The sequence below is a fragment of the Capricornis sumatraensis genome, chromosome 3 (genome assembly GCF_032405125.1).
Source record: "Capricornis sumatraensis isolate serow.1 chromosome 3, serow.2, whole genome shotgun sequence".
NCBI classification, from domain to species: Eukaryota; Metazoa; Chordata; class Mammalia; order Artiodactyla; family Bovidae; genus Capricornis; species Capricornis sumatraensis.
Window position 1 is genome coordinate 51,745,754 of NC_091071.1, and position 10,355 is coordinate 51,756,108.

General features: G+C 38.5%; 1 pseudogene; it reads right to left on the reverse strand.

The window, feature by feature from the left end:
• Window positions 1–3,606, reverse strand: LOC138076255 (ribonuclease P protein subunit p38-like; annotated as a pseudogene).
• Between the last annotated feature and the right edge of the window lie 6,749 nt (window positions 3,607–10,355).

The window sequence follows — 10,355 nt, forward strand, 5'->3', positions numbered from 1 at the left end:
TTACTTTGAAGGTGTTTTTTTTTTTTTTTTTTTTCTTTTGAGTGGTTTCCTTATCTTTTGGGGGTTTGGAATCAGTTTATTTTCAGGGGTGTAACATTACAGCTTGCTGACCCTCAGTGAGCTTTCTTTGTGGTTTAGAGAATTCTTTAATGGAAGTGTCCAAAATCTCTTTGTCTTAGGCTTTCCGGAGATTCTGTCTCCAGGTACTCTCTGGGTCACAGCATATTTAGACCGGGGGTCTCTGGGCATGATGGCCCTCAGTTGGTCCCTAAAGGCATTGGTATTTCTTTTGAATCCCAAGGCCAGGACGTATTTTCAGCTCAGGAGGTATTTTAAGCCCCGGGTGGGGTGTGAGCCTCTGGCTGGGCTGAGGCATCCAGCAGATGGTGGTACTTCCGCTGCTGGCTCAGCTGCCTCACGTGTGCAGTGACAATGGCTGGCTTGGCCGACAGACACACCAAGGCCAAGAACAGCTTGTTCCCCTCCAGCACTCTGGTGACCTCGCGGATGCCGATGGCGTTGATGCTTCCTGACGTCGGCGGGAGTCCATCCTGACGCCTGAGGGTCACCTCCTGTCTTTTCCTCCTTCTGCTCCTCACCAGGGTCCACATCCATGCGAATCCTATCTCCACTTTATTTTTCCAAAGATGGCTGCTCTTTCTTTCTCTTCCTGTCCACAATCTTCTGAAGCTGGAGAGATTTAATTCTGTCCTCCTGGGTCTGCAGTATGAAATTCATATCCTCCCTGTCCAGGGCACCCCAGCCGATGCTGCACTGGGTTATTCAGCCTTGCCTTCACATGTGAAGGTCTCTTCTTCAGTCTGGAGCCACTCCCTGGCACTTGGAGGCTGCAGCCATTCTGAAAATCAGTTCTGTGCTTTGGGCATTAGCTCCGTCTTCAGGAGCAGCTGTCACATTCAAAGCAGAGGAGTGGCACAGTTAGAAAGGTGTCAGAGAAAGATCTTAGTGGACTCCAGCCAGGAGTGGTCCTTTGCCAAGACTGGAACCATCAAAGAGGCTCCAGAACAGTCTATCAATGTGCGAGGACAGAGACCTTGCCTTGGGGTGGGGAAGAGGCAAGGTGCAAAAACACTCAGAGAACACTTCATCCTTCTGCATCCTGCATGCTAAGTCACTTCATTCACGTCTGACTCTTTGTGACTCTTTGGACTGTAGCCCGCCAGGCTCCTCTGTCCATGGAATTCTCCAGCAAGAATACTGGAGTGGGTTACCATGTCCTCCTCCAGGGGATCTTCCTGACCCTGGGATAGAACTCGAGTCTCTTGTGGCTCCTGAATTCCAGGAGGATTCTTTATCATTCTTCTGCATCGGGACACTTCCGAATGGGAAAGTTGGCCTAGGATGTCACAAAAGAGCAAGGCCTGATCTCTTAAAAACCCTGAGTTTAACAGGGGAGAGGGGAGGGCTCTGGTCAAGGACCACCCCCAGACAGTGGAGAAAGAGTTCTAGCTAAACGTCTATTTTTAGAATAGTCTTTGTATCAGTTCAGTTCAGTTATTAGTTCAGCCGCTCAGTTGTGTTGGACTCTTTGTGACCCCATGGACTGCAGGACACCAGGCCTCCCTGTCCATCACCGACTCCCGGAGTTTACTCAAACTCATGTCCATTGAGTTGGTCATTTACTTTAAATATCTTTTGTACACATTGTCAGAGAAATGCAAATCAAAACCACAATGAGGTACCATTTCACGCCAGTCAGAATGGCTGCTATCCAAAAATCTACAAGCAATAAATGCTGGAGAGGATGTGGAGAAAAGGGAACCCTCTTACGCTGTTGGTGGGAATGCAAACTAATACAGGCACTATGGAGAACAGTGCGGAGATTCCTTAAAACACTGAAAATAGAACTGCCTTATGACCTAGCAATCCCACTGCTGGGCATACACACAGAGGAAACCAGAATTGAAAGAGACATGTGTACCCCAATGTTCATCACAGCATTGTTTATAATAGCCAGGACATGGAAGCAACCTATATGTCCATCAGCAGAGGAATGGAGAAATGAAGAAAGCTATGGTACATATACACCATGGAATATTACTCAGCCATTAAAAAGAATACATTTGAATCAATTCTAATGAGGTGGATGAAACTGGAGCCTATTATACAGAGTGAAGTAAACCAGAAAGAAAAACACCAATATAGTATACTAATGCATATATATGGAATTTAGAAAGATGATAACAATAACCCTGTATGCGAGACAGTAAAAGAGGCACAGATATATAGAACAGTCTTTTGGACTCTGTGGGAAAGTGTGAGGGTGGGATGATTTGGGAGAATGGCATTGAAACATGTATATTATCATATATGAAATGAATCGCCAGTCCAGGTTTGATGTAGGATACTGGATGCTTGGGACTGGTGCACTGGGATGACCCAGAGGGATGGGATGGGGAGAGAGGTTCAGGATGGGGAACACATGTATACCCATGGTGGATTCATGTCAATGTATGGCAAAACCACTACAATACTGTAAAGTAAAAATAAATAAAACTGAAAAAAATATTCATTTTATTTTATTTATATCTTTTGTTTTTCTTCCTTTTCTTCTCCTCCTCATTCTAGATCACTCCTTCCCAACATCTACATGGTTTGCTTCCTTGATTTCTGCAGATCTTTGCTCAAATATCAATGAGTACTTCTTTGACTATCTCATTTAAAGTCTCATATCCTTACCAGCCCCCTGCTATCTCTTTCCTGCTTTATTTTTCTTCTCACCACTTACGATCCTCTGGTAGACTATATATTTCACTTACTTTTCTGCTGCTGTCTTTTCAACTGAATTATAAATCCCATGAAGACAAGACTTTTGTTTCTTTTATTCTTTCCTAAAACTCCAGCACCTAATACTCAAGTACCAAGCATTAGACAAAGTAGATATGCAATGAATATTTGTAAAAATAAATGAATGACTAAATAAATCATAAACATTTACTTCACTCTGACCTCTTTCTTGAGTGCCGCATCTTTTTACTCTGGAAATCAGCACTATAGCCCACCTCTTGCCTGGATCAGGTAACACCCTTCTAATTTCTTGCATTCTAGGCTTTCTTCTTTTTACATTTATTCTGTATATTATCTCTTGAGAAATTATTTTAAAGTCCAAATGTTATCCTGTCACTCACCAATTTATGGTTTTCCAATGGACTTCACCACCCTTTAGAAGAAAAGCCAACATTTTAAGAAGAATCAGATTAGCTTTCCTCATCTCACTCTGCTCTCTCAGGTCTAACACTCCAAATCTTCACTCTGACCATCCTAAATTACTTTGACTTCCTCCAACTCATCACTTTCTTTTGTATCTCCAGATCTTCACCTATATTCTGCTTGACACACTCTTCTCACAATCCACACTATTAGCCTAACTCTCATGTAGTCTTCAGGGTCAGTTGCTCTTGCCCTGGGAAACTTTCCGTGAAGGACAAAAAAAGCCAGTTGTTCTTAGTACTGGCATTTTCTCAAGGCAGTTGTCACATGTTGCTTAAATTGCTTATTTCTCTGTACCCTTTGTTGGGGTCTCAGTGCCATGCAGACGGTCATCTCATTGGTTTCTTTCACATCCAGATCCTTAGAGCTTAGCATGGTGCTTAGCTTATGGTGTGCATTTGTTATTTGTTGCAAGTAAAAGAGAGAAAGAATGAATAAAAAAAGTGTGGAAAGGAAGGAGGTGGGGGAAATTAGACTTTATTCTGTATTTAAAAGGAAACTAGCTTAGATAGCCCATGGAGATAAATGTTCTTAAAATTTTTAATTGGATAATAAAAACACATTTAGGGTCCAGCAGAAAATGTTTCAGTGTTACCTTTTTTTTTTTTTCTGATGGAATTTTAATTCATGATTTTTCTTTTTTCTTTTTTTAAAAATTTTTATTTTTACTTTATTTTACTTTACAGTACTGTATTGGTTTTGCCATACAAGTGTTACCTTTAAATCATTCTCTTATTTTATTTAACCCAATATGCTCCCCAGGCCATAAAATTTTCTAAATAAATATCTAGTAAAGGACACACTTCCCAAGTATGGTTCAAAATTGGGAAAAGAGTACATCGAGGCTGTATATTGTCACCCTGCTTATTTAACTTATATGTAGAGTACATATATGCAGCAAAATGCCGGGCTGGATGAAGCCCACGCTGGAATCAAGATTGCCGGGAGAAATATCAACAACCTCAGATATGCAGATGACACCATCCTAATGGCAGAAAGTGAAGGGGAACTAAAGATCCTCTTGATGAAAGTGAAAGAGGAGAGTGAAAAAGCTGGCTTAAAGCTCAATATTCAAAATGCATGGCATCCAGTCCTATCACTTCACGGTGAATAGATGGGGAAAAAATGGAATCAGTGACAGATTTTATTTTCTTGGGCTCCAAAATCACTGGACAGTGACTGCAGCCATGAAATTAAAAGATGCTTGCTCCTTGGAAGAAAAGCTATGACAAACCTAGACAGCATAATAAAAAGCAGAGACATCACTTTGCTGACAAACATCTGTCTAGTCAAAGCTATGGTTTTTCCAGTAATCATGTATGGATGTGAGAGTTGCACCATAAAGAAGGCTGAGTGCTGAAGAATTGATGCTATTGGACTGTGATGTTGGAGAAGACTCTTGAGAGTTCCTTGGACAGCAAGGAGATCCAACCAGTCACTCCTAAAGGAAATCAGTCCTGAATATTCATTGGAAGAACTGATGCTAAAGCTTCAATGCTTTGGCCACCTTATGTGAAGAGCCAACTCATTGGAAAAGACTCTGATACTGGAAAAGATTGATGCAGAAGAAGGAGGTGACAGGGGATGAGATAATTGGATAATCTCACCGACTCAATGGATATGGGTTTGAGCAAACTCAGGGAGATACTGAAGGACAGGGAAGCCTGGCATGCTGTAGTCCTTTGGGTCGCATATAGTTGGACCCAACTTAGGAACTGAACAACAACAACAACAAATAACACACAAGACTATTGTTTTTTCACAGATAAGATGTAATCTGTGTGAATGTGCACAGAATGTTTGTTTAGTAAATTTTTACTCTATTTTAGTGAGAGCATTTAAAATGCTCTCCAGGCCAGGACCTGGATCACCCAGCCCAGTTCACCATGAAAATGATAGTGACTCCATGGAACGAATGAAATGGGAGACCTCTCAGTAGTCATCTCTATGTGATGGATTTTTAATCAAGTACTTCTAAACTAACCATAATTTATTATGGACATATTCCTCAAAATAGCTATTAAATTGTTCCATCTTCAAACAACATCAACCCCGAGGCAATCAAGTTCCACAAATTATCAGAGAAGTATTAAATGTTTTCAGTTGTTGTAACACTACCTATTCAAAAATTTCCAAGTTGCCTAATACTTCTAATCTTTCCAGACTTCTTTAACCACCCAAACCACCAAATGATTAACTTCCCTGTCATTTCTCCTAACTTTGATCAAGTTTTTCTGCTCTTGCCTTTCAAGCATACTGAGATAATTATCAAATTCAATCTGCTTGGACCTAGAAGTTGTGCTGTAGAGAGGGCCAGGTGGACCCTCACACATTCACAGCCCAGTAAAAGGATTCTCTGCCCATTCATCTCAAATCTGCAATAATAACCACTCTGAAACAAAACTGGAAATGTAGGTGAAGAAAAAGGGTGGAATCAATCTGAGCTTGAAACTGCTGTAAACATCATGAGTACTGATTTTTCCTTGCCGAGGTATTATTACCATCTTTCAGAGCTCTCAAGGATTTGGAATCCATCTCTTTGCTGAGTTTACCACATTTTAGTGTAATGCTTTGCTTGTTCTGCTTACATAAGATATCTATAACAACCATTCCCTAACTGAATAAAGGAGTAAAATGTGGGAGAGAGGACTTGATAAGTATTAACCTAAGAAAATGAGAGCTTGTCAAATATGATTTAAAGCCAGATATTGGTTATTAATTCTGTTTGTGTGGTAAGTCACTTCAGGCATGTCTGACTCTTTGGGACCCCATGGACTATATCTCATCAGGTTCCTCTGTCCATGGGATTCTCCAGACAAGAATACTCTAGTGAGTTGCCAAACCCCCAGGGGATCGTCCCAATTTTCTGCTTTAACTGCAACAATTAAAATGACTCAATAATAGGTTAAATGTTAATTCACCACAGAACTGTCAATTTCCTGCAGTGGTGATTCTTAGAAATATGAAATGAACAAGTCTTGGTATGTTAAAGTGAGATCTGAGAAGTGAGACAAATGAATTTGAAATTAAAATATGGCCTAACTTGGAAAAGGAATTGATTGAAGTAAGATTTTGAGATGGAAAAAGTACTGAGCAAGTTTGTTATGTATGCGTCAGAGTCCTGGTTCACTTAGGAGTGAAATAGAAGAAAAGAGAAAGAGTTGTTAAGAAAATGGGTAGTTGAAATAATAAATGGGCTTCCCAGGTGGCTCAGGGGTAAAGAATTCACCTGCCAATGCAAGAGATGCAGAAGACACGGGTTCTTTCCCTGTGTTGGGAAGATTTCCTGAGGAGGAAACGGCAATCCACTCCAGTATTATTGCCTGGGGAATTCCACGGACAGAGGAGCCTGGTCCACTACAACCCATGGGGTCACAAAAGAGTCAGACATGACTGAGTGAGTGAGCATGCACACAAAATAAAAAAAAAGGCAAACCCGATTTTATATCCATAATTTTATTATTATTATTGAATCTCTTCCCATTCTTCAGTTAATAAGTAATCCTTTATAATGAGTGTGTTTCAAGTGGTGCCAAACAATAGTCCTTGTCTTTATGTTCAGAGCCTTTAGATAACAAATAAAAGTATTCTAACTGAGTTAAGCTAAGAGAACAGTGAAAAGAGCAGGAGTCAAATTAATAATTAGCAACTGTAATTAATAATTACAACAACTGTTGTATTTTCCTCAAGTTCATTTGAGTCAAAACCATCATATTCTGATTTATGAATCGAACTTTCACAGTAGTGTGAAAAGACAAGGTGATGGGAAAACTTGAGTGAAGAATGAAGTAGAAGTTATAACGGAGAGAGAATAACACTTTCTTGAGTGTATGCTTTTATATAATTTTGACATTTGAAAGCTCTAATTTTAGTTTGATATATAGGCCATTTGTATAGCTATTAAAATATAAATTAATATAAGTGGGAAAGGAAATAAGTAACTCAAAAAGTGAAAGAGCACTGAATCAAAAGGACCTAATCGTATTTCAATTGAATATCATAACCACACTGTAGGGACAAAGAAACAAACTCATCTAGTTGCCTATTTGAAACTCAAAATATAGGAGATAATAAATAAGCTTTCCTAATAAGTGTATTAGGAAATAAGAATACCATACAAAATTTTTAAAAATATGAAACAAAATGTTGCTTGTGATGTGATCAATAAAATTAATAATAAACTCTAGTCAGGATAATTAAGAAAAGAAAAAAAAGATACCGAAAAAAACCCAACTGCTCATATTAAGAATGATAAAGGTGATAGTACTACAGGTGTTACAATTATTAAAAAGATAAGAAGGTGATATTATGAAAAATTTATGTCAGCAAATTTGAAAATTTATATTAAGCAAATAACATGAAAAGCACAAATTGCAATGTTTATTCAAGATAAAAACAGATAACTCAAATGTCATAGGTTTATTTAAAAATATTTAGTTGCAGTTAAAATCATTACATAAATTTTTGCAGTTAAAGTTTGTTTCTAGAAAAGAGGTGAATTCTAATAGTAAAGAGGAAATAATTATGCTACTCTATTTCACTGAGAAAAATACACAGGATGAAATATTTCCCAACTCATTCTATGAAGCTAGTGTTACTATGATCCTAAAACCAGATCAAGATAATACACAAATAAAAAATAGCAAACATATACCTTGTGAATAGGTGCAAAAATTTTTAACAAAATGATAGCAAATTGAATCTGACAATACTTTTAACTGTATAATATACTGACCGCCTGGGTTTTAACCAAGGAGTGAAAAGTTTTAGAGTTTGAAAATCGATCAGTAGAGCTAACAATATTAACACAGTAGAAAAAAGAAAAAACACATAAGCATTACAACAGATGTAGAAAAAGCATATGGCAATATCAAATCTAGTCTTGACTGAAAATTTTCAGTTTGGTTGAAATAGAAGAGAATTTTCTCAACCTGATGAACAGCTTCTATGGTAAATCTTCAGCTAAACTTACACTTAGTGAAGAAAGACTGATTACATTGCCGCTAAGATAAGCAAGAGAGAAACACAGTTCCATCTCATCGCTTCTATTCAGCATTGTGTGGAAGGTTCTAGATAGTGCAGTAAGGTAAGAAAACTAAATAAAAAGCATATAGTTTGGAAAATAAAAACTGGAACTACTGAGTTTAGCACAGTGCAGAATATCAGATAAGTATACTAAAATTAATTTTATTCTGTATGCTAGCAAGATTAATTGAAAATTGCAATGTAAACAAATACAATATATAATGGCAATAAATTATAAACTGGTGGTGGTGGTTTAGTTGCTAAGTCAGGTCCAACTCTTTGTAAGCCCATGGACTATAACTTGCCAGCCTTCTCTGTCCATGGGATTCTCCAGGTAAGAATACTGGAGTGGATTGCCATTTCCTTCTCCAGAAAATATAAAATACATAAAAGCAAATCTTAAAACATGTATAAGGCCTATGTACACTCAACATAACAAAACTGATAAAATATTTCTAAGAAAATCTAAATAAATGAAGATATATGCCTTGTTTACAAATTGGATCACACAATAATATTAAGATGCCAGTTCTCCCAAAACTGAGCTATAGATTTAATGCAATTTCAGTCAAATTATAGCAGATTTTCTGTCATGGAAACTGGCAATGTCATTTGAAGTTTTGTACATAAGTACAAATGATCTAGAACAGACAAAACAACTTGAAAAAATATTAAACTTAAATGACCAGGGATATGACTTTAGAACTTATTATAAGTTATAGGAGGCAATATAGTATGTATGGTGATGGTGTGAGGATAAGCAGATTGATGAAATAGAATCACAATTACAGAAATAGACATACATGTAAATAGTTAACTGATGTTCATCAAAGGTATAAAGTCAATTTTACAAAGAAAAAATACAGTTCTTATACTGTGCAGGAATAATTGAATATCCACTTATAAAGAAAACAAACTTTGATCCATATTATTCAAGTACTGGGATTAAGTAAGAATGAACAACGGCAGTAAGGAGATACCCCTCGTCCAAGGTAAGGAGCAGCGGCTGTGCTTTGCTGGAGCAGCCATGAAGAGATACCCCAGGCCCAAGGTAAGAGAAAGCCAAGTAAGATGGTAGGTGCTGCAAGAGGGCATCAGAGGGCAGACACACTGAAACCATACTCAAAGAAAACTAGTCAGTCTAATCACACTAGGACCACAGCCTTGTCTAACTCAAAGAAACCAAGCCATGCCTGCAGGGCAACCCAAGACGGGTGGGTCATGTTGGAGAGGTCTGACAGAATGTGGTCCACTGGAGAAGGGAATGGCAAGCCACTTCAGTATTCTTGCCTTGAGAACCCCATGAAGAGTATGAAAAGGCAAAATGATAGGATACCGAAAGAGGAACTCCCAGGTCATTAGGTGCCCAATATGCTACTGGAGATCAGTGGAGAAATAACTCCAGAAACAATGAAGGGATGGAGCCAAAGCAAAAACAATACCCAGTTGTGGATGTGACTGGTGATAGAAGCAAGACCCGATGCTGTAAAGAGCAATATTGCATAGGAACCTGGAATGTCAGGTCCATGAATCAAGGCAAATTGTAAGTGTTCAAACAAGAGATGGCAAGGGTGAACGTCAACATTCTAGGAATCAGCAAACTAAAATGGACTGGAATGTGTGAATTTAACTCAGATGACCATTATATCTACTGCTGTGGGCAGGAATCCCTCAGAAGAAATGGAGTAGCCATCATGGTCAACAAAAGAGTCTGAAATGCAGTACTTGGATGCAATCTCAAAAACAACAGAATGATCTCTGTTCGTCTCCAAGGCAAACCATTCAATATCACATTCATCCAAGTCTATGCCCCAACCAGTAACGCTGCAGAAACTGAAGTTGAACGGCTCTGTGAAGACCTACAAGACCTTTTAGAAGAAACACCCCAAAAAATGTCCTTTTCATTATAGAGGACTGGAATGCAAAAGTAGGAAGTTAAGAAACACCTGGAGTAACAGGCAAATTTGGTCTTGGAATGCGGAATGAAGCAGGGCAAAGACTAATAGAGTTTTTACCAGAAAAACGCACTGGTCATAGCAAACACCCTCTTCCAACAACACAAGAGAAGACTCTACACATGGACATCACCAGATGGTCAA